The sequence below is a fragment of the Taudactylus pleione genome, unplaced genomic scaffold, assembly GCF_031769625.1.
Source record: "Taudactylus pleione unplaced genomic scaffold, aTauple2 ptg000254l, whole genome shotgun sequence".
Lineage (NCBI taxonomy): Eukaryota > Metazoa > Chordata > Amphibia > Anura > Myobatrachidae > Taudactylus > Taudactylus pleione.
In genome coordinates, this window is record NW_028284656.1 from 592027 (window position 1) to 614668 (window position 22642).

General features: G+C 47.3%; 1 protein-coding gene across 1 annotated transcript in view; it reads right to left on the reverse strand.

Annotated features, from left to right (window-relative positions):
• CGREF1 (cell growth regulator with EF-hand domain 1) overlaps positions 1-9598 on the reverse strand; it is a 130904-nt gene extending 121306 nt beyond the window's left edge. Inside the window, exon 1 of the mRNA XM_088480523.1 lies at positions 9237-9598. The gene's annotated coding sequence lies outside the window, so the exon portion shown is untranslated. The remainder of the gene's footprint in view (positions 1-9236) is intronic.
• Positions 9599-22642: the final 13044 nt, after the last annotated feature.

A 22642-nucleotide genomic window follows, 5' to 3' on the forward strand; every position in this document is an offset into this window, starting at 1 on the left:
GACACCGCACCGCCCTCCCCCCCTCTTGTGTAACCCCTGCACTGCCAGACACCGCCCTCCCTCATGTGTAACTCCTGCACTGCCAGACACCGCCCTCCATCATGTGTAACCCCTGCACTACCAGACACCGCACCACCCTCCATCATGAGTAACCCCTGCACTGCCAGACACCGTACCGCCCTCCATCATGTGTAACCCCTGCACTGCCAGTCACCGCCCTCCCTCCCTCCATCATGTACCCAATGTTCGTCAGCAGACCTAAAGAAAAGGATGTAACATAATTATAAAATATGGTTATCTTCCATCTGAGTCATTACGGAACAGATTGACGAATTATTACATACTGCTCGGCGATCTCACTGCGATTACAGATGCAGAGAGGAACCCATCACAAAGTGGGTAACAGGCAGTGAACATTTAGGGGTGGTTACGGGGGAAGCGCAGTGTTTCCTGAGCATGCATAATTATCCACTGTGATTGCCTACTGCGTGCGACGAGACCTGCAATTACTGCAATGGGTCTGGCCTGTTGTACTGTAATTCTGCTTTACCGTCCGATGGTCTCTGATGTTACAGATGTATACACAGGACTGTGAGGTATTACAGAAGTGAGATAGCAGTAGTGGGTGTCTCTATGCTGGCTGTGCTGTGACTGATGTTACTGATGTATACACAGGACTGTGAGGTATTACAGATGTGAGATAGCAGTAGTGGTGTCTCTATGCTGGCTGAGCTGTGGCTGATGTTACAGATGTATACATAGGACTGTGAGGTATTACAGATGTATGCACAGGACTGTGGTATTACAGATGTGAGATAGCAGTAGTGGGTGTCTCTATGCTGGCTGTGCTGTGGCTGATGTTACAGATGTATACACAGGACTGTGAGGTATTACAGATGTGAGATAGCAGTAGTGGGTGTCTCTATGCTGGCTGAGCTGTGGCTGATGTTACAGATGTATACACAGGACTGTGATGTATTACAGATGTGAGATTGCAGTAGTGGGTGTCTCTATGCTGGCTGTGCTGTGGCTGATGTTACAGATGTATACACAGGACTGTGAGGTATTACAGATGTGAGATTGCAGTAGTGGGTGTCTCTATGCTGGCTGTGCTGTGACTGATGTTACAGATGTATACACAGGACTGTGAGGTATTACAGATGTGAGATAGCAGTAGTGGGTGTCTCTGCTGGCTGAGCTGTGGCTGATGTTACAGATGTATACACAGGACTGTGAGGTATTACAGATGTGAGATAGCAGTAGTGGGTGTCTCTATGCTGGCTGAGCTGTGGCTGATGTTACAGATGTATACACAGGACTGTGAGGTATTACAGATGTGAGATAGCAGTAGTGGGTGTCTCTATGCTGGCTGTGCTGTGGCTGATGTTACAGATGTATACACAGGACTGTGAGGTATTACAGATGTGAGAGAGCAGTAGTGGGTGTCTCTATGCTGGCTGAGCTGCGGCTGATGTTACAGATGTATACACAGGACTGTGAGGTATTACAGATGTGTGAGAGCAGTAGTGGGTGTCTCTATGCTGGCTGTGCTGTGGCTGATGTTACAGATGTATACACAGGACTGTGAGGTATTACAGATGTGAGATAGCAGTAGTGGGTGTCTCTATGCTGGCTGTGCTGTGGCTGATGTTACAAATGTATACACAGGACTGTGAGGTATTACAGATGTGAGATAGCAGTAGTGGGGTCTCTATGCTGGCTGTGCTGTGGCTGATGTTACAGATGTATACACAGGACTGTGAGGTATTACAGATGTGAGAGAGCAGTAGTGGGTGTCTATGCTGGCTGAGCTGTGGCTGATGTTACAGATATATTCAAAGGACTGTGAGGTATTACAGATGTGAGATAGCAGTAGTGGGTGTCTCTATGCTGGCTGTGCTGTGGCTGATGTTACAGATGTATACACAGGACTGTGAGGTATTACAGATGTGAGATAGTAGTAGTGGGTGTCTCTATGCTGGCTGTGCTGTGGCTGATGTTACAGATGTATACACAGGACTGTGAGGTATTACAGATGTGAGATAGCAGTAGTGGGTGTCTCTATGCTGGCTGTGCTGTGACTGATGTTACAGATGTATACACAGGACTGTGAGGTGTTACAGATGTGAGATAGCAGTAGTGGGAGTCTCTATGCTGGCTGTGCTGTGGCTGATGTTACAGATGTATACACAGGACTGTGAGGTATTACAGATGTGAGATAGCAGTAGTGGGAGTCTCTATGCTGGCTGTGCTGTGGCTGATGTTACAGATGTATACACAGGACTGTGAGGTATTACAGAAGTGAGATAGCAGTAGTGGGTGTCTCTATGCTGGCTGTGCTGTGGCTGATGTTACAGATGTATACACAGGACTGTGAGGTATTACAGATGTGAGAGCAGTAATGGGTGTCTCTATGCTGGCTGTGCTGTGGCTGATGTTACAGATGTATACACAGGACTGTGAGGTATTACAGATGTGAGATAGCAGTAGTGGGTGTCTCTATGATGGCTGTGCTGTGGCTGATGTTACAGATGTATACACAGGACTGTGAGGTATTACAGATGTGAGATAGCAGTAGTGGGAGTCTCTATGCTGGCTGTGCTGTGGCTGATGTTACAGATGTATACACAGGACTGTGAGGTATTACAGATGTGAGATAGCAGTAGTGGTGTCTCTATGCTGGCTGAGCTTGGGCTGATGTTACAGATGTATACACAGGACTGTGAGGTATTACAGATGTGAGAGCAGTAATGGGTGTCTCTATGCTGGCTGTGCTGTGACTGATGTTACAGATGTATACACAGGACTGTGAGGTATTACAGATGTATACACAGGACTGTGAGGTATTACAGATGTGAGATAGCAGTAGTGGGTGTCTCTATGCTGGCTGTGCTGTGGCTGATGTTACAGATGTATACACAGGACTGTGAGGTATTACAGATGTGAGATAGCAGTAGTGGGTGTCTCTATGCTGGCTGTGCTGTGGCTGATGTTACAGATGTATACACAGGACTGTGAGGTATTACAGATGTGAGATAGCAGTAGTGGGGTCTCTATGCTGGCTGTGCTGTGGCTGATGTTACAGATGTATACACAGGACTGTGAGGTATTACAGATGTGAGATAGCAGTAGTGGGTGTCTCTATGCTGGCTGTGCTGTGGCTGATGTTACAGATGTATACACAGGACTGTGAGGTATTACAGATGTGAGATAGCAGTAGTGGGTGTCTCTATGCTGGCTGTGCTGTGGCTGATGTTACAGATGTATACACAGGACTGTGAGGTATTACAGATGTGAGATAGCAGTAGTGGGTGTCTCTATGCTGGCTGTGCTGTGACTGATGTTACAGATGTATACACAGGACTGTGAGGTGTTACAGATGTGAGATAGCAGTAGTGGGTGTCTCTATGCTGGCTGAGCTGTGACTGATGTTACAGATGTATACACAGGACTGTGAGGTATTACAGATGTGAGATAGTAGTAGTGGGTGTCTCTATGCTGGCTGAGCTGTGGCTGATGTTACAGATGTATACACAGGACTGTGAGGTATTACAGATGTGAGATAGCAGTAGTGGGTGTCTCTATGATGGCTGTGCTGTGGCTGATGTTACAGATGTATACACAGGACTGTGAGGTATTACAGATGTGAGATAGCAGTAGTGGGTGTCTCTATGCTGGCTGTGCTGTGGCTGATGTTATAGATGTATACACAGGACTGTGAGGTATTACAGATGTGAGATAGCAGTAGTGGGTGTCTGTATGCTGGCTGTGCTGTGGCTGATGTTACAGATGTATACACAGGACTGTGCATCTAGGCAACCAGGCAGTGAGCTACAGTCAGGGGGGGGGGGGGGGTTCTGTGACTTTCAATTGATGTCAGCAATGTTTTTTTACTTGGCTGGCTGCAGAAAGGTGTGTGCCTGGTCACTGAGTGTGTGTCATATATATATATATATATATATATATATATATATATATACATACACACACACACACACACACACACACACATACTGTATATATCTGTGTATGTGCAGTATCTGTCGGTGTATCTGTATTAGTGTGTGTGTTCTTAGAGACTACGCAGGGTGTAGGCAAAGGTATGGATAAGAGATGACACAGGGGGGGGGTGATGGTGCGCTGAGAGATGACACAGGGGGGGGTGATGGTGCGGCTGAGAGATGACACGGGGGGGGGTGATGGTGCGGCTGAGAGATGACACAGGGGGGGGTTATGGTGCGGCTGAGAGATGACACAGGGGGGGGTTATGGTGCGGCTGAGAGATGACACAGGGGGGGGTGATGGTGCGCTGAGAGATGACACAGGGGGGGTGATGGTGCGCTGAGAGATGACACAGGGGGGGTGATGGTGCGCTGAGAGATGACACAGGGGGGGTGATGGTGCGCTGAGAGATGACACAGGGGGGGTGATGGTGCGCTGAGAGATGACACAGGGGGGGTGATGGTGCGCTGAGAGATGACACAGGGGGGGTGATGGTGCGCTGAGAGATGACACAGGGGGGGTGATGGTGCGGCTGAGAGATGACACAGGGGGGGTGATGGTGCGGCTGAGAGATGACACGGGGGGGTGATGGTGCGGCTGAGAGATGACACGGGGGGGTGATGGTGCGGCTGAGAGATGACACAGGGGGGGGGTGATGGTGCGGCTGAGAGATGACACAGGGGGGGGTGATGGTGCGGCTGAGAGATGACACAGGGGGGGGGGTGATGGTGCGGCTGAGAGATGACACAGGGGGGAAGGAAGTTACAGAGGGGGAAGGAGTCTAGTTGAACCAGTTGTATGATGACCTTGCTAATATTCCTACACAGACATCTTCCGGACAATGTGACTACAGTACATGAATAGTGAATACCGACTGAAGACGCCGTCGTCCCAGGGAAGATACATCTCTTCTGAGGTCACACATTGTTAGAAACCACCATATAGGTAAGGTGCATATGGTCCCCAGCTGCCTCCTCTAAAGGAAATCCCAGTGCTTGATCCCCAGCTCTCTCCTCTAAAGCACAGGTTCTCAAACTCGGTCCTCAGGATCCCAAACAGTGCATGTTTTGCAAGTCTCCTCACATAATTACTAGTGAAATAGTTAGCTGCACCTGTAGCTCTTTTAAAATGTGTCAGTGAGTAATGAATACACCTGTGCACCTGCAAAAAGTGAACTGTGTGGGGTCCTGAGGACAGAGTTTGAGAACCTCTGCTCTAAAGGAAATCCCAGTACTGGAGTTCAGCATGCTGCTATTTTGACTTGTGGAGGTGAGCCCAAAGAGACTGGGCCTCTTTCACAACAGATCGCTATTGCGATCGCAGCTGCATTTACGCACGCAGACCCGCTGCAAAAATATACCAATGTCTGCAATAGCACAGCCAGCACACAGACCCCCATAGCCAGCACACAGACCCCCCATAGTACCTTGCAGTCCTGCATATACATTGGTTACATCACAACAATAACAGGTCTGACCGCACTCTCTGCTGGGGCACTATAGGAAGGGGCTCTCTGCTAAATAGTGACAATCAAAAAACATCTAAAACATCACTTTTATTTACAAAGCTTAAAAGTAAGTGTCCACGACATACAAACATATAATATACACAATTAGTAATGTTGTGCTTGTTAAGAAATCAATATAAACCTGACTTTTACCTGTGTCTGACGGAGTAGGATTTACCATTCCTACTATACACAATATTGGCAGATTACGCATACATACGGGTGTCATGACAAATGGTGTGTTTTCTGCTAACCCTGATTTACGCTGATAACTGTTAAAAATGTCTACAGACCAGAATTATTATTAGCATTTATTCATATTGCTGAACATATTACTGATACTTAGTCTAAATCCCAGTGTGTGATCTGCAGAAAATAACCACATCTCAGCCGTGGGGATGGCGCATGTCCAGAGAGCATTATAGACCTCAGCTCTAATGGTTTGTATCTCCACTCAGAATAACTTTTACTGTTTACTATATTAGTGAGGAGCGCCCCTACCTATAGTGTCTCGGCAGAGCGCCTCTTCCTATAGTGCCCCTTCCTATAGTGCCCTGGCGCAGAGCCCTTCCTATAGTTTCTCGGCAGAGCGCCTCTTCCTATAGTGCCCCTTCTTATAGTGCCCCGGCACAGAGCCCCCCTTTCTATAGTGCCCCTTCCTATAGTGCCCCGGCGCAGAGCCCTCCTTTCTATAGTGCCCCTTCCTATAGTGCCCCGGCGCAGAGCCCTCCTTTCTATAGTGCCCCGGCACAGAGCCCTTCCTTGGCTCAGTGTGGAATCAATCCTTTTCCTATGAATACACTTACTCAGACATTGATAACCTCATCACATGTAGTGAGTATACAAGCTGCGTATGACAACGCAGTGGCTAATTTATGTATGCCCATGCAACAGCGTTCAGACAGACTGGCACGCCTGAGTTTCTCTGACCACTCCCCTGTCACCACCCCAATGACATCCCTTGATCTGTGATGGCTTTGTATCTGCGCAGGTGATCGCAGTGCACACTATTAACCAATCTGTGTACACTCTTGCAGTTGCGATCCCTGATGAATCAGGCCCACTGTTCCCACTGGTGAGAAGCAGGCTGATTCTGTGGAGAGAGTCCTCTACGTGGTCAAGGGGCCACCTCAAAATATGTGGGAATGCGAGAATGGTGGGGGTCATTGCGTATGGCCTCTCAACTGATGTAGCCTTGGGAAATGATTGCGGTGTGAAATCGTTAACATGTTTGCTGACGCCATCACCTGGAGTCAAGTTGCCAGACTGCCGTCTACATCATCTGCACCAGAGCAGCCCAGCGGAAAGGACCACAGCAGCTAGACAACTACCAGCACAGCCTACCACAGCATCAATCAGCCCAGAGGAAAAGAGCACAGCAGCCAGACAACTATCAGCACAGCATTAACCAGCCCAGAGGAAAAGATTATAGCGGCTAGATCAGCACCTCTACCCAGCATGCCTTTTGCTTCTGGTATACCTATGTCCCCTAGCAATGCAGGGGGATGTTGGTTCCAGCTTGTTGGATCCTGTGTGGTTGCCCAGTGATGCCCCAGTCCCTAGTGGTTTGCCAACTCCTCCTGTGGCAAGTATGAGCTACCACACTGAGGACCTCATTCAGAGGCGGTCGTTAGTTGCAAGCGGTCACCCTGAATCAGGGCAGCCGCTTGCATCCTAAACGACCGCCTCCTGGTCATTAGTTAAGCTGTGGGTTACCACCCACAGCTTAACGACCGACCAGGTTGATGGTTGCGATGGTGATCACCATCGTGACCATCAGGGCTTACGACGAGACCCTAAGGTTGGGTCTCAGCAGTCGTAAGCCCCAGGGAGCGTTCTGCTCTGATGGAGCAGGAAACTCCCCACTGATGAAGTCAGTGTGGCCGCCCACAAAACGGTAAGCATTCGTTAAGGAACGCCTCCATTTTGCAAACCACCCTCCCTGCCCGCCTACCAAACAGGGCAAGCTGTTATTCAACATCGACAGTCGCCCCTTTGGTAACGAGCGCCGGAGTGACATAGTTTCTCTGTCGCGATGTGCCTTGTGCACATGCAGTGCAGTCGCTGCGCGTGCACAGGACTAACCATCGAGTCGGTTACGAGTGCATGAATGAGGTCCTGACTTCCCTATGACTGAGCCCAAGCAGACTGACTCTAGCGATCCCAACCCATACTCCCCCTGTAGTGCCCTAACTTAGGAGGATGTGAGGGCCACAGGCAGGAGTTCAGGAAAGCTCAGTTCTCAGACACATCTCAGGAAGGTATGAGGTGCCACACTGGCAGTGGCCTTTAAGGTATGGGGGCAGTGAGTGTGACTTAGCGCTGGGAAGGGTTAAGGTACAGGTTAGCCAGGGAGGAAGAAGGCAATAGACCAGACAGGGGACATGTACAACTGATGTCCACAGTTAGCCTTCATGCGCAACTGGTGTTGGTCGCCAACAAAAACCCATTTGGACAGTCACTCAGAGAGGGACCATTCACTGAAGTGCCTGACACAGAGCTTGTCCTGGCCTGGAATGTCAGAGGATGCCAGAACAACTAAGTCCTGTGACATGCGTGTCAGACTTGTATTAGGTTATGAACCCAGTGTCTGAAGAAAGTCTGTATGGGTGTCCTTGAGGTGTGTATAGGAAGCTGGCAGGTCTAAGGAGACCTCCTGACATGAGATAGAGAATATCTCCCTGACCGGGAATAGAACCAGGGTCTCGGCGCAGAGATGCCAGATCGTACCTACTACACCACCAGGGACTTCGGTGTTGGAGACAGGTTGGTATGTGTTGCAGGGAAGAGTGGAACAGTAGTTTAGATGAGATGCAATCTGTATAGAATTAAGGCTATATGAGTCCTTAGCTTTTTGTAATTGGTAGAATTTTGGTCAAATGTTGCTAGGTAGAGTAGTTGAGAGGTTTTATTTGGTTGATTGATTCTGACCATGTGTGAGTTTTTGGGAGTGGTATATGTGGACTTTATAAGGCTGGCATATGCCCAGCAACTTCCTTTCTGGATGGTGTTTGTCCCTCCCTCCCTCATCTATTTCTTATGTTCTTCCTAACACTATGTTATATTATCATGTTGGGCGGGAAGGTGCTACAAACCAGCGGCCACGTAAGGTGTAAGAAAAAGCTGTGGAGCACATTTCCTTTGAAGGGTCATAGTATGGCCTACCTCTGCGGGAGGACTTTGGGTGTCCTCCCACAGAGGTAGGACTCTGCGGACATGCTCATACTGTGCAGTATTATAGGGGGTTGTGAGTCTTCACAGCTCAGCTTACAATGACCACAGGGGGGCATATCAGTCTCTCCCTAATATTGGTTAAATAACGCTCAGCTTAGAATGGCCACAGGTGGGGGGGGCATTTCAGTTGCTCCCTAATACTGGATAAGTAACGCTCAGCTTACAATGACCACAGGGGGGCATATCAGTCTCTCCCTAATATTGGATAAGTAACACTCAGCTTATAATGACCACAGAGGGGGGGTGTATCAGTCGCTCCCTAATATTAGTTATGTAACATATGGCTGGAGCTGAGTGTTTATAGCATCCTTCTTTGCCTCCCAAAAGTAAATTGAAAGCTCAGGGTCATACCTTCAATAAAAGCAAGTTATGACCATTTAACCAAAGCAGTCTGTGTTATATTGTTTTTAATTGAAAGAAGTTTATGGACACCTTAAACAGGCTGGTACTGTATTATTACTCAAGGTATATTATATAATGACACTCTTCTTACTTGAGACTGGAGTGGTAGATCCTGGCAACGGATAAACCAGGCTAGAACTGGGTTGTCGCTGTAGTCTAGGATCCGGGAGCACTCAGACGATAGCAGGGCCAGAAGCCGACCAACACTGGAATGGGTAGTGGAAACTGGTACCAGGAACAGAACAGATGGAGAGAAACCAGCAGGCTCACTGGCAGCAGACAGGATACTGGTTGGGGTAACTGGAACCATCAGAGATTACCAGTGCAGCCAGTGGGATAGCTGACACAAGTGTAGAACACTTACAGAGATCTCTGCAGCAACCTGGAACAAAACTGCACAAACAGGAAAGCAATAGGAGCACAGGCTATCTTACTCAGCAAGGACTGAGAATAGATGTTCTACTGGCAATTAGGCAGAGTCAGCAGCTGGGATTTATACCCCTGGGTTCTCCAGGATAGGCTGAACCGAGTCAGGTGGTACAGGGAGCTCAGGCTGTCACTCAATTGGAGGCTGCAGTCAGCTGATCGGGACTTGTCATCACAGAACTCTAGCACAGGCTTTGATGTTGTCTGAGGCCTAGCAGGCCAGGAAATACTGCAGCCTGTATGACCAGGATGTGACAGAGAGCGCTGGCAGAATCGGTAAGTGACTCGGCGGCAAGGAAAACAGACCCGGCTTGTGACAGTGTGTCGGTGGTTAGGGCGCTCCGGTGTAGATTTCCTCCAGGTCACTGCCCATAGTAGAGCCTTTACAGCAAGTGGCTCTGGACAGGACCCCTGTCTGTACCCAGTAGATTGGGGAAGAGATGAAGCATCCCTGCGGTGTATGCCACACGAGATCCAGAGGCGGGTGCTTTGATGCCATCACTGCAGAACAGGTAGCAGAAGAGGTGGTAAGAATTAGAGATGTGCGGGTTCGGTTTTACTCGGATCTTTTAGCGCAAGTTCGGATTAGTTCAGATTTATCTCATTGGCTATCCGCTCTCACGTGTTTTGGTTAGCCAATAAAATAAATCCGAACGTGCGTTAATGTGGCAAAAAGATCTGAGTAAAACTGAACCCGCACATCTCTACTAAGAATAGACCTAGGTGACCGGTGTGACGGCCCAAGTGTCCCCCAGCTTGTTACTAACCCTGCAGCTTCGCTTGTCCTACAATGGTGTACTTTATGGGATAATAGGTTTCCAAAAAATAGATACTTTTCCCTACGTGAATCCACTGCTGTCCTCCATCTCCCGTGCAGCAGAGATCTGTCCCCCAGGCGACATGGCTCTGACCTGTGGCCTGCTCCATCCACAGCTCCGGACCCCTCTTCTGCATCCTGTAAATCTCCCCCACTCCCTGGCTGGGACTGCCCAGCTGTCAGATGTGCGGCAGCCACTGGCACAGACCCCCGCTGTCGTACCCAATAATAGGACCTTATATAAATGGGTCTGATCATAGTGTATTACTGTGTGTGAGGGGAACGTGGCCCATTATAGTGCAGATGGGGTGTGTGTACATCACATACTGCTGGGGACAGAACTGTGTATGGGACATTAATAGGACCTTACATAAATGGGTCTGATCATAGTGTGTTACTGTGTGTGAGGGGAACGTGGCCCATTATAGTTAGAGATGAGCGGTTCGGATTCTGTGGAATCCGAACCGCTCCGAACATTGGGGATCCGAGTCCACCCGAACCCTGTTCGGGTGTTCACCGCCTGACTCGGATCCCCGTTCGGGGCCGAACGGCGGCCGCATGATGTCGGATTCTCACTAGAGAATCCGACATCAGGTCTCCTATTGTGTAGGGCAGAGCGCTGTGATAGCGGTCTGCCCTACACAGATACAAACACACAGCCGCCAGCGGCAGCTGTGTGTTTGTTACAGCAGCCAATGAGAGTCACACAGACTCTCATTGGCTGCTGCACGGAGGGAGCCGGCTGGAGCTCACACATGAGCTCCGTCTTCCGGCTCCCTCCGCAGTGTGTGACAGGCTCAGCAGAGCGGACGGCGCGGGAGCGGGGAATCAGGAATCAGGTAAGTTTTTTTTTTTTTAACTTGTGAAAGTTGTGCAAGGGCCGGGGGCGCTACTGGGGGGGTCTGCTACTGGGGGGGTCTGCTACTGGGGGGGTCTGCTACTGGGGGGGCTATACTACTGGGGGGGGGTGCTACTGGGGGGGCTATACAACTGGGGGGGTCTGCTACTGGGCGTCCATACTACTGAGGGGCCTGCTACTGGGGGGGGCTATACTACTGGGGGGGGGCCGCTACTGGGGGGGCCATACTACTGAGGGGCCTGCTACTGGGGGGGCCATACTACTGTGGGGGCATACTACTGGGGGGGCTTACTACTACTGGGGGGCCATACAACAGGGGGGGCCATACTATAGGGGGGCTACTACTGGGGCAGCCTACTACTGAGGGGGGCCTGCTACTGGGGCAGCCTACTACTGGGGGGGCCATACTACTGGGGGGCCATACTACTGGGGGGGCTGCTAATGGGGGGCATACTACTGGGGGGGCTGCTAATGGGGGGCATACTACTGGGGGGGCCTGCTAATGGGGGGCATACTACTGGGTGGCATGCTAATGGGGGGCATACTACTGGGGGGGCCTGCTAATGGGGGGCATACTACTGGGTGGCATGCTAATGGGGGGCATACTACTGGGGGGCATACTACTGGGGGCACTGTATAGGGGACCCTACTACTAAGGGGACTGCATAGGGGGCATCACTGCTGGGGGCATTGTGTAAGGGACACCGCTACTGTGGGCATTGTGTAAAAGGGGCACTACTGTGGGCATTGTGTAAAAGGGGCACTACTGTGTGTCGGAACATAAATAAGAGACACTACTTTATGGTGTAATGTGAATCAGGCCCTATGTGCGGTGTAATGTGAATAAGATTGTGCACTGTGACTCTTTGGGCCGTAGCCCACTATGTAAACAAGTACTGTGACTCTGCTGGCCGTACCCACTGGGTGGGTGCACTACTTTTCATTTCTGCCACTGCTGTGTGGCAATGTGTCATAGATGTGCTTTATACTGTGGTGTCTGTGTCGTTGTGCCGCTGCTTTGTCGCTTAGTAACCAGTCAGCTCACTGCAACCTTTGGCCAATAATGTTGAAAACAATATTATAAGCTGTGATATGGTCTAAATTGACTGGAAATTAATGTTATTGAGGTTAATAATACTCTAGGAAGAAAAAAAAGACCAATTTATGTGATTTTAGCTTTTTTTTGTCAATTTTGGTAAAAAAAATCCAAATCCAAATCCAAAGCCGGACGACGAATTAGAACCAAATCCAAATCCGGCAAAAATGGTTCGGCGCACATCCCTAATTATAGTGCAGATGGGGTGTGTGTACATCACATACTGCTGGGGACAGAATTGTGTATAGGACATTAATAGGACCTTATATAAATGGGTCTGACCATAGTATATTACTGTGTGTGAGGGGAACGTGGCCCATTATAGTGCAGATGGGGTGTGTGTACATCACATACTGCTGGGGACAGAACTGTGTATGGGACATTAATAGGACCTTATATAAATGGGTCTGACCATAGTGTAATACTGTGTGTGAGGGGAACGTGGCCCATTATAGTGCAGATGGGGTGTGTGTACATCACATACTGCTGGGGACAGAATTGTGTATAGGACATTATTAGGACCTTATATAAATGGGTCTGACCATAGTGTATTACTGTGTGTGAGGGGAACGTGGCCCATTATAGTGCAGATGGGGTGTGTACATCACATACTGCTGGGGACAGAATTGTGTATAGGACATTAATAGGACCTTATATAAATGGCTCTGACCATAGCGTATTACTGTGTGTGAGGGGAACGTGGCCCATTATAGTGCAGATGGGGTGTGTGTACATCACATACTGCTGGGGACAGTACTGAGTATGGGACATTAATAGGACCTTATATAAATGGCTCTGACCATAGTATATTATTGTGTGTGAGGGGAACGTGGCCCATTATAGTGCAGATGGGGTGTGTGTACATCACATACTGCTGGGGACAGAACTGTGTATGGGACATTAATAGGACCTTATATAAATGGGTCTGACCATAGTGTATTACTGTGTGTGAGGGGAACGTGGCCCATTATAGTGCAGATGGGGTGTGTGTACATCACATACTGCTGGGGATAGAACTGTGTATGGGACATTAATAGGACCTTATATAAATGGGTCTGACCATAGTGTATTACTGTGTGTGAGGGGAACGTGGCCCATTATAGTGCAGATGGGGTGTGTGTACATCACATACTGCTGGGGATAGAACTGTGTATGGGACATTAATAGGACCTTATATAAATGGGTCTGACCATAGTATATTACTGTGTGTGAGGGGAACGTGGCCCATTATAGTGCAGATGGGGTGTGTGTACATCACATACTGCTGGGGACAGAATTGTGTATAGGACATTAATAGGACCTTATATAAATGGGTCTGACCATAGTGTATTACTGTGTGTGAGGGGAACGTGGCCCATTATAGTGCAGATGGGGTGTGTACATCACATACTGCTGGGGACAGGACTGTGTATGGGACATTAATAGGACCTTATATATATGGGTCTGACCATAGTGTATTACTGTGTGTAAGGGGAACATGGCCCATTATAGTGCTGATGGGGTGTGTGTACATCACATACTTCTGGGGACAGAACTGTGTATAGGACATTAATAGGACCTTATATAAATGGGTCTGACCATAGTGTATTACTGTGTGTGAGGGGAACTTGGCCCATTATAGTGCTGATGGGGTGTGTGTACATCACATACTTCTGGGGACAGAACTGTGTATGGGACATTAATAGGACCTTATATAAATGGGTCTGACCATAGTGTATTACTGTGTGTGAGGGGAACGTGGCCCATTATAGTGCAGATGGGGTATGTGTACATTACATACCGCTGGGGACAGGACTGTGTATAGGACATTAATAGGACTTATATAAATGGGTCTGACCATAGTGTATTACTGTGTGTGAGGGGAACGTGGCCCATTATAGTGCAGATGGGGTGTGTGTACATCACATACTGCTGGGGACAGAACTGTGTATGGGACATTAATAGGACCTTATATAAATGGGTCTGACCATAGTGTATTACTGTGTGTGAGGGGAACGTGGCCCATTATAGTGCAGATGGGGTGTGTGTACATCACATACTGCTGGGGACAGAACTGTGTATGGGACATTAATAGGACCTTATATAAATGGGTCTGACCATAGTGTATTACTGTGTGTGAGGGGAACGTGGCCCATTATAGTGCAGATGGGGTATGTGTACATCACATACTGCTGGGGACAGAACTGTGTATGGGACATTTATAGGACCTTATATAAATGGGTCTGACCATAGTGTATTACTGTGTGTGAGGGGAACGTGGCCCATTATAGTGCAGATGGGGTGTGTGTACATCACATACTGCTGGGGACAGAACTGTGTATGGGACATTAATAGGACCTTATATAAATGGGTCTGACCATAGTGTATTACTGTGTGTGAGGGGAACCTGGCCCATTATAGTGCAGATGGGGTGTGTGTAAATCACATACTGCTGGGGACAGAACTGTGTATGGGACATTAATAGGACCTTATATAAATGGGTCTGACCATAGTGTATTACTGTGTGTGAGGGGAACGTGGCCCATTATAGTGCAGATGGGGTGTGTGTACATCACATACTGCTGGGGACAGAACTGTGTATGGGACATTAATAGGACCTTATATAAATAGGTCTGACCATAGTGTATTACTGTGTGTGAGGGGAACGTGGCCCATTATAGTGCAGATGGGGTGTGTGTACATCACATACTGCTGGGGACAGAACTGTGTATGGGACATTAATAGGACCTTATATAAATGGGTCTGACAATAGTGTATTACTGTGTGTGAGGGGAACGTGGCCCATTATAATGCAGATGGGGTATGTGTACATCACATACTGCTGGGGACAGAACTGTGTATGGGACATTAATAGGACCTTACATAAATGGGTCTGACCATAGTGTATTACTGTGTGAGAGGGGAACATGGCTCATTATAGTGCAGATGGGGTGTGTGTACATCACATACTGCTGGGGACAGAACTGTGTATAGGACATTAATAGGACCTTATATAAATGGGTCTGACCATAGTGTATTACTGTGTGTGAGGGGAACTTGGCCCATTATAGTGCTGATGGGGTGTGTGTACATCACATACTTCTGGGGACAGAACTGTGTATGGGACATTAATAGGACCTTATATAAATGGGTCTGACCATAGTGTATTACTGTGTGTGAGGGGAACGTGGCCCATTATAGTGCAGATGGGGTATGTGTACATTAGATACCGCTGGGGACAGGACTGTGTATAGGACATTAATAGGACTTATATAAATGGGTCTGACCATAGTGTATTACTGTGTGTGAGGGGAACGTGGCCCATTATAGTGCAGATGGGGTGTGTGTACATTGCATACTGCTGGGGACAGAACTGTGTATAGGACATTAATAGGACCTTATATAAATGGGTCTGACCATAGTGTATTACTGTGTGTGAGGGGAACGTGGCCCATTATAGTGCAGATGGGGTGTGTGTACATCACATACTGCTGGGGACAGAACTGTGTATGGGACATTAATAGGACCTTATATAAATGGGTCTGACCATAGTGTATTACTGTGTGTGAGGGGAACGTGGCCCATTATAGTGCAGATGGGGTATGTGTACATCACATACTGCTGGGGACAGAACTGTGTATGGGACATTTATAGGACCTTATATAAATGGGTCTGACCATAGTGTATTACTGTGTGTGAGGGGAACGTGGCCCATTATAGTGCAGATGGGGTGTGTGTACATCACATACTGCTGGGGACAGAACTGTGTATGGGACATTAATAGGACCTTATATAAATGGGTCTGACCATAGTGTATTACTGTGTGTGAGGGGAACGTGGCCCATTATAGTGCAGATGGGGTGAGTGTACATCACATACTGCTGGGGACAGAACTGTGTATGGGACATTAATAGGACCTTATATAAATAGGTCTGACCATAGTGTATTACTGTGTGTGAGGGGAACGTGGCCCATTATAGTGCAGATGGGGTGTGTGTACATCACATACTGCTGGGGACAGAACTGTGTATGGGACATTAATAGGACCTTATATAAATGGGTCTGACAATAGTGTATTACTGTGTGTGAGGGGAACGTGGCCCATTATAATGCAGATGGGGTGTGTGTACATCACATACTGCTGGGGACAGAACTGTGTATGGGACATTAATAGGACCTTACATAAATGGGTCTGACCATAGTGTATTACTGTGTGAGAGGGGAACATGGCTCATTATAGTGCAGATGGGGTGTGTGTACATCACATACTGCTGGGGACAGAACTGTGTATAGGACATTAATAGGACCTTATATAAATGGGTCTGACCATAGTGTATTACTGTGTGTGAGGGGAACGTGGCCCATTATAGTGCTGAAGGGGTGTGTGTACATCACATACTGCTGGGGACAGGACTGTGTATGGGACATTAATAGGACCTTATATAAATGGGTCTGACCATAGTGTATTACTGTGTGTGAGGGGAACGTGGCCCATTATAGTGCAGATGGGGTGTGTGTACATCACATACTGCTGGGGACAGAACTGTGTATGGGACATTAATAGGACCTTATATAAATGGGTCTGACCATAGTGTATTACTGTGTGTGAGGGGAACGTGGCCCATTATAGTGCAGATGGGGTGTGTGTACATTACATACCGCTGGGGACAGGACTGTGTATAGGACATTAATAGGACCTTATATAAATGGGTCTGACCATAGTGTATTACTGTGTGTGAGGGGAACGTGGCCCATTATAGTGCAGATGGGGTGTGTGTACATTGCATACTGCTGGGGACAGAACTGTGTATAGGACATTAATAGGACCTTATATAAATGGGTCTGACCATAGTGTATTACTGTGTGTGAGGGGAACGTGGCCCATTATAGTGCAGATGGGGTGTGTGTACATCACATACTGCTGGGGACAGGACTGTGTATGGGACATTAATAGGACCTTATATAAATGGGTCTGACCATAGTGTATTACGGTGTATGAGGGGAACGTGGCCCATTATAGTGCAGATGGGGTGTGTGTACATCACATACTGCTGGGGACAGAACTGTGTATAGGACATTAATAGGACCTTATATAAATGGGTCTGACCATAGTGTATTACTGTGTGTGTGGGGAACGTGGCCCATTATAGTGCAGATGGGCTGTGTATACATCACATACTGCTGGGGACAGAACTGTGTATGGGACATTAATAGGACCTTATATAAATGGGTCTGACCATAGTGTATTACTGTGTGTGAGGGGAACGTGGCCCATTATAGTGCAGATGGGGTGTGTGTACATCACATACTGCTGGGGACAGAACTGTGTATGGGACATTAATAGGACCTTATATAAATGGGTCTGACCATAGTGTATTACTGTGTGTGAGGGGAACGTGGCCCATTATAGTGCAGATGGGGTGTGTATACATCACATACTGCTGGGGACAGGACTGTGTATGGGACATTAATAGGACCTTATATAAATGGGTCTGACCATAGTGTATTACTGTGTATGAGGGGAACGTGGCCCATTATAGTGCAGATGGGGTGTGTGTACATCACATACTGCTGGGGACAGAACTGTGTATGGGACATTAATAGGACCTTATATAAATGCGTCTGACCATAGTGTATTACTGTGTGTGAGGGGAACGTGGCCCATTATAGTGCAGATGGGGTGTGTGTACATCACATACTGCTGGGGACAGAACTGTGTATGGGACATTAATAGGACCTTATATAAATGGGTCTGACCATAGTATATTACTGTGTGTGAGGGGAACGTGGCCCACTATAGTGCAGATGGGGTGTGTGTACATCACATACTGCTGGGGACAGAACTGTGTATGGGACATTAATAGGACCTTAAATAAATGGGTCTGACCATAGTGTATTACTGTGTGTGAGGGGAACATTGCCCATTATAGTGCAGATGGGGTGTGTGTACATCACATACTGCTGGGGACAGAACTGTGTATAGGACATTAATAGGACCTTATATAAATGGGTCTGACCATAGAGTATTACTGTGTGTGAGGGGAACGTGGCCCATTATAGTGCAGATGGGGTTTGTGTACATCACATACTGCTGGGTACGGAACTCTGTATAGGACATTATTAGGACCTTATATAAATGGGTCTGACCATAGTATATTACTGTGTGTGAGGGAAACGAGGCCCATTATAGTGCAGATGGGGTGTGTGTACATCACATACTGCTGGGGACAGAACTGTGTATGGGACATTAATAGGACCTAATATAAATGTGTCTGACCATAGTGTATTACTGTGTATGAGGGGAACGTGGCCCATTACAGTGCAGATGGGGTGTGTGTACATCACATACTGCTGGGGACAGAACTGTGTATGGGACATTAATAGGACATTATATAAATGGGTCTGACCATATTGTATTACTGTGTGTGAGGGGAACGTGGCCCATTATAGTGCAGATGGGGTGTGTGTACATCACATACTGCTGGGGACAGAACTGTGTATAGGACATTAATAGGACCTTATATACATGGGTCTGACCATAGTGTATTACTGTGTGTGAGGGGAACGTGGCCCATTATAGTGCAGATGGGGTGTGTGTACATCACATACTGCTGGGGACAGAATTGTGTATAGGACATTATTAGGACCTTATATAAATGGGTCTGACCATAGTGTAATACTGTGTGTGAGGGGAACATGGCCCATTATAGTGCTGATGGGGTGTGTGTACATCACATACTGCTGGGGACAGAACTGTGTATAGGACATTAATAGGACCTTATATAAATGGGTCTGACCATAGTGTATTACTGTGTGTGAGGGGAACGTGGCCCATTATAGTGCAGATGGGGTGTGTGTACATCACATACTGCTGGGGACAGAACTGTGTATGGGGACATTAATAGGACCTTATATAAATGGGTCTGACCATAGTGTATTACTGTGTGTGAGGGGAACGTGGCCCATTATAGTGCAGATGGGGTGTGTGTACATCACATACTGCTGGGGACAGAACTGTGTATAGGACATTAATAGGACCTTATATACATGGGTCTGACCATAGTGTAATACTGTGTGTGAGGGGAACATGGCCCATTATAGTGCAGATGGGGTGTGTGTACATCACATACTGCTGGGGACAGAACTGTGTATGGGACATTAATAGGACCATATATAAATGGGTCTGACCATAGTGTAATACTGTGTGTGAGGGGAACATGGCCCACTATAGTGCTGATGGGGTGTGTGTACATCACATACTACTGGGGACAGAACTGTGTATAGGACATTAATAGGACCTTATATAAATGGGTCTGACCATAGTGTATTACTGTGTGTGAGGGGAACGTGGCCCATTATAGTGCAGATGGGGTGTGTGTACATCACATACTGCTGGGGACAGAACTGTGTATGGGACATTAATAGGACCTTATATAAATGGGTCTGACCATAGTGTATTACTGTGTGTGAGGGGAACGTGGCCCATTATAGTGCAGATGGGGTGTGTGTACATCACATACTGCTGGGGACAGGACTGTGAATAGGACATTAATAGGACCTTATATAAATGGGTCTGACCATAGTGTATTACTGTGTGTGAGGGGAACGTGGCCCATTATAGTGCAGATGGGGTGTGTGTACATCACATACTGCTGGGGACAGAACTGTGTATGGGACATTAATAGGACCTTATATAAATGGGTCTGACCATAGTGTATTACTGTGTGTGAGGGGAATGTGGCCCATTATAGTGCAGATGGGGTGTGTGTACATCACATACTGCTGGGGACAGAACTGTATATGGGACATTAATAGGAGATTATATAAATGGGACTGACCATAGTGTATTACTGTGTGTGTGGGGAACGTTGCCCATTATAGTGCAGATGGGGTGTGTGTACATCACATACTGCTGGGGACAGAATTGTGTATAGGACATTATTAGGACCTTACATAAATGGGTCTGACCATAGTGTAATACTGTGTGTGAGGGGAACGTGGCCCATTATAGTGCAGATGGGGTGTGTGTACATCACATACTGCTGGGGACAGAACTGTGTATGGGACATTAATAGGACCTTATATAAATGGGTCTGATCATAGTGTATTACTGTGTGTGAGAGGAACGTGGCCCATTATAGTGCAGATGGGGTGTGTGTACATCACATACTGCTGGGTACAGAACTGTGTATAGGACATTAAAAGGACCTTATATAAATGGGTCTGACCATAGTGTATTACTGTGTGTGAGGGGAACATGGCCCACTATAGTGCAGATGGGGTGTGTGTACATCACATACTGCTGGGGACAGAACTGTGTATGGGACATTAATAGGACCTTATATAAATGGGTCTGACCATAGTGTATTACTGTGTGTGAGGGGAACTTGGCCCATTATAATGCAGATGGGGTGTGTGTACATCACATACTGCTGGGGATAGATCTGAGTATGGGACATTAATAGGACCTTATATAAATGGGTCTGACCATAGTGTATTACTGTGTGTGAGGGGAACATGGCCCATTATAGTGCAGATGGGGTGTGTGTACATCACATACTGCTGGGGATAGAACTGTGTATGGAACATTAATAGGACCTTATATAAATGGGTCTGACCATAGTGTATTACTGTGTGTGAGGGGAACGTGGCCCATTATAGTGCAGATGGGGTGTGTACATCACATACTGCTGGGGACAGAACTGTGTATAGGACATTAATAGGACCTTATATAAATGTGTCTGACCATAGTGTATTACTGTGTGTGAGGGGAACGAGGCCCATTATAGTGCAGATGGGGTGTGTGTACATCACATACTGCTGGGGACAGAACTGTGTATGGGACATTAATAGGACCTTATATAAATGGGTCTGACCATAGTGTATTACTGTGTGTGAGGGGAACGTGGCCCATTATAGTGCAGATGGGGTGTGTGTACATCACATACTGCTGGGGACAGAACTGTGTATATCACATTAATAGGACCTTATATAAATAGGTCTGACCATACTGTATTACTGTGTGTGAGGGGAACGTGGCCCATTATTGTGCAGATGGGGTGTGTGTACATCACATACTGCTGGGTACAGAACTGTGTATAGGACATTAATAGGACCTTATATAAATAGGTCTGACCATAGTGTATTACTGTGCGTGAGGGGAACGTGGCCCATTATAGTGCAGATGGGGTGTGTGTACATCACATACTGCTGGGTACAGAACTGTGTATAGGACATTAATAGGACCTTATATAAATGGGTCTGACCATAGTATATTACTGTGTGTGAGGGGAACGTGGCCCACTATAGTGCAGATGGGGTGTGTGTACATCACATACTGCTGGGTACAGAACTGTATATAGGACATGAATAGGACCTTATATAAATGGGTCTGACCATAGTATATTACTGTGTGTGAGGGGAACGTGGCCCATTATTGTGCAGATGGGGTGTGTGTACATCACATACTGCTGGGTACAGAACTGTATATAGGACATGAATAGGACCTTATATAAATGGGTCTGACCATAGTATATTACTGTGTGTGAGGGGAACGTGGCCCATTATAGTGCAGATGGGGTGTGTGTACATCACATACTGCTGGGGACAGAACTGTATGGGACATTAATAGGACCTTAAATAAATGGGTCTGACCATAGTGTATTACTGTGTGTGAGGGGAACATTGCCCATTATAGTGCAGATGGGGTGTGTGTACATCACATACTGCTGGGGACAGAACTGTGTATAGGACATTAATAGGACCTTATATAAATGGGTCTGACCATAGTGTATTACTGTGTGTGAGGGAAACGAGGCCCATTATAGTGCAGATGGGGTGTGTGTACATCACATACTGCTGGGGACAGAACTGTGTATGGGACATTAATAGGACCTAATATAAATGTGTCTGACCATAGTGTATTACTGTGTATGAGGGGAACGTGGCCCATTATAGTGCAGATGGGGTGTGTGTACATCACATACTGCTGGGACAGAACTGTGTATGGGACATTAATAGGACATTATATAAATGGGTCTGACCATATTGTATTACTGTGTGTGAGGGGAACGTGGCCCATTATAGTGCAGATGGGGTGTGTGTACATCACATACTGCTGGGGACAGAACTGTGTATAGGACATTAATAGGACCTTATATAAATGGGTCTGACCATAGTGTATTACTGTGTGTGAGGGGAACGTGGCCCATTATAGTGCAGATGGGGTGTGTGTACATCACATACTGCTGGGGATAGAACTGTGTATGGGGACATTAATAGGACCTTATATAAATGGGTCTGACCATAGTGTATTACTGT